Source organism: Corvus brachyrhynchos, unplaced genomic scaffold, assembly GCF_000691975.1.
Source record: "Corvus brachyrhynchos isolate BGI_N302 unplaced genomic scaffold, ASM69197v1 scaffold48, whole genome shotgun sequence".
In the NCBI taxonomy this organism is placed as follows: Eukaryota; Metazoa; Chordata; class Aves; order Passeriformes; family Corvidae; genus Corvus; species Corvus brachyrhynchos.
Window position 1 is genome coordinate 512,740 of NW_008240027.1, and position 3,312 is coordinate 516,051.

At 50.7% G+C, this 3,312-nt stretch overlaps 1 long non-coding RNA gene across 2 annotated transcripts; it reads left to right on the forward strand.

Moving 5' to 3' along the window:
- Window positions 1-6: 6 nt before the first annotated feature.
- LOC108448979 lies at window positions 7-2,543 on the forward strand. 2 transcript variants are annotated; one of them, XR_001865062.1, is made up of 2 exons: window positions 7-384; window positions 1,261-2,543. It is a non-coding gene; the product is annotated as an uncharacterized LOC108448979 (long non-coding RNA). The 2 variants fall into 2 exon arrangements; XR_001865061.1 differs by having other exon boundaries at window positions 2,225-2,543.
- Window positions 2,544-3,312: the final 769 nt, after the last annotated feature.

The following is a 3,312-nucleotide window of genomic DNA, read 5'->3' on the forward strand; positions in this document are numbered from 1 at the left end:
TCCGCGCTCGGGACCACCCCGGCAGCGACGCGGGCTCCTCTCTCATCCTGAGGACAAGGTCAAGGATGAAGGGTCAATGTCAAGTTGTCTTAACCGTGGAAGGCGACCGTCCACGGCAGCACTCCCTGCTTCCCGCGTTTTGGTGTCCTTGATTGATTTGAAAGTGCCATTTTGAGGGGGAACCGCGCCCGGGCACCGAGCGAGAAGACGCGAGGACTTCGCTTTTCCTTTCCAGGGAGAAGAAGTGAGGACGGTACAGGTCGGAGATGTCACCGCCACCCTGCCTAACAATATTTAGTGCCTTAAAGTGCTTTAATGGCTGGATTGCTTTAGGTTTCAGGGACCCTCGGAGGACTGAATTCTGCCAAGCGAACCCTCCGAGAGGTAAGCAGCAATGTCATGGCTCCCTGATAAGCACACGTAACCCATCGCTCGCAGGGGCAATCTGCACGTCTGTTTTCTGCGTGGACGCCACGGGAAAGTGATTTTGAATGTAAACAGGCGTGAGGCAGCTCGGGGAGGTGCGTTAGGGAGGGAACCTGTGGTAGTTACAGCTCCTCCAGCACTGCCCTGAGGGGGGGACCCGCCGCTGCCAGCCCGGCGGGGGCCGGATGGGGCGGGGCCCTGAGTCGGGGCCGCAGCCGTCAAACAGAGCCGGTTTTACAGCAGTAGATCTGCAGCTGAACGAAGCCAGACCTTTGCCTCTGGCTTTCCTCTCCGCGTCGCTTGCTTTTTGCTTTGCAATTGTATTTTCCTGTACTGATTCCCCCATCCACGCTTGTTTGCGAATATACAAAGGTGACAAGTATGAGCTGCCTACACACGAAGGAGGGAAAACAACTTTGTTGAATTTATCAACTGACCCCCCCACTCCCACTAAAGGAGAGAAAAAATACGCGTATTTTTAAGGGCCTCATTGTGGTAATTCTTGTCTAGAAGTAATAGTGCTTTTTTCCCCCTCCTTTTTTCCATTTTTAAAAAAGCAAAAATATAAAATATAACTTCCCTCAAAGTTAGCTCCAGAAATATATGTATGCAAGTACCATCTAATTATTCGAATATAGTTGCTTTTCTGCATAAAGAGAGAATTATATGCAAAACTTGAATTATTCAGTCTGATGGCTTATAAATTACTTATTTCGTGACTAATTACTGCCTAAAATCCGCAGGCTTTGGTGGTGTTTACCTGTTGCTAACTTACTGTAGAATTAGATTTGCAAACCTTACAACAGTCTCACACTATTTTTTGCTGATTTACAGTTCAGAATAAAGCTTCCATCTTCTGTTAATCATGCCACAGAGCAAAAATAATTAAGCGAAGTGTAGCTGGAGTGCTGCAGGCCTCCTGCAAGTAAAGCTGCCTGGCCAGAAAATGCCGTCAAACTTCCTCTACTATGCCGGTCTGTCAAAAGTCTTTGCAGAAAGCAGCTCGTTAATCCTGATCATTTCCTCTAATGAGTGATAAAGATACTCCATCTAAAACAGAGGGATTTATCCCAATCGGCTCCAGAATCAGCAGAAAAAAAAAACCCAAAAAAACCTTCTGGAGGGAGATATTATCACCGGGCATTACGAGGAGTAAAATAATCGGCTCCCTAATTTGTCTGACACTCGTTTGAGGATAAAACCCACCTCGAATGGCTCAGAGAGGTTGTGAGAAGGCAAACAGAAACTTTAGCTGTGACTTGAATATGAACTTCCTGCGACGTCTGGCACGTGCAGCTTTTCACCTTTTCTTTATGTTCTGGATCAAATCCTTCCTGTTTTGATCTAATATAGATATCATTATTTAAAATATGACTGTAATAGACATGAATGCTGTGTAACTAATCTTGACTATATACTTATAGCTTCGGTTTGTGCCAGGAATTAATTGGCTTTAACCCAATTGCTAAAACTCGCTTTTCAGCCTTTATTATAGTTACTCTCTAGTAATGTGTGGGTGGATTTGTTTGTGATTTAGCATAGGCTGTCCCAGGCATTGCACCATACCTAGTACTTAGGACAGAACTGTCTGTAACATCAAACTGGGGGAAAAAAAAGGTGCAGGTGTGAGGGCAACTAATTTATCATCCCTCCGGTGGGTGGTGGGGAGCTCGAATTGTTAAGCTAACGTCAGTGGGCAATAAAAACCTTTTGGCAAGCCCTGCCAACATAAACGAGAGCAGGAACACGGTAAAATATAAAACCCAGCTTCTCTGACGCTGTGGCTTTGCATCGTAAGTGGCGTTTCGGTGTGGCCTCAGCCCGCCCAGAGCCCCCGGAGCAGCGCCGCCGCCGCCAGACACCCAGCCCAGGCGCCCTGGAGCCCGCGCTCCCTAGCAGCGTCCGCAACAGGCTCTAAACAATTCCCAGGGTTTCTCTTGGGACCACGGACCCTCCTGAAGGTACAGCTGAGCTTTCCCTGCGCCCCTCTCCGCACGCAGCGTTTGTCCCCGGTCGCCCCGGGGCCAGCGGCGGCAGGGAGCTCGCAGAGTCCGCGAAACTCCCCTGTAACCCTCGCGGATGGAAGAGAGAAACAATAAAGACCGCTGCTTCCTAAACCCGGCAAAATATCTTGATTCAAAGGTATCATAATGTAGCGTTATTAGCTGACAGGAAAGCTGCTTGATGCATCTGTGACCTCAGCTACGACACTGACAGGACACTCCTACAAAAAGCAGAGCAAAACATGTTGGACTCATTAGCAAGTTGGCGTCCAAATGCGTGTTTAATGTCAGGGCTAAAGGGGTACATGAACGGCATCAGGTTGTAGGAGGCAGACTTAGAAAGCATTACAGTTAGATTTGCATTACTTAAAGCAGATTTATTTGCGGTATATAATAGAATTGCATCTTACAGTGCTGGAGTGCTAAGCCTGAGCGAGGGCCGCTGTGCAGATCACGGTGCGTTGGCTCAGAAAAACCTGTGAAAAATGCATTTCCTTCTTTTGAGCCAAGTCGGGACCCGGGCGAAAAGTCGCCGCTCCCCCGAGCGCCGGGCGGTGCGTGCCCCCCTGGGGGTGCGGGTCACTGGGCGGGCACCGCGTCACGGGGGATCGGAGGGGACGCGAATCGCGCCGGGACCGAGCGCTGCATTCACCGAAACCGCCGCGGTCCCGGGGCGCTGATGAAGGGAGAGAGGCAGGGAGGGGAGAAAGGAGGGAGGGATGAATGGATGGATGGATGGATGGTTGCCCCGCTCCCGCACAGAGAGGCAAGGCCGCTTTCCTCCCGGCAGCTGCACCGGCCCGCGTTTCCCCGCACCGCCCGGGGATGGCTGCAGCCAGGTCCCCGCAGACCCGTTAGGCCGCAGCCGGCGGCGGAGCCCAGC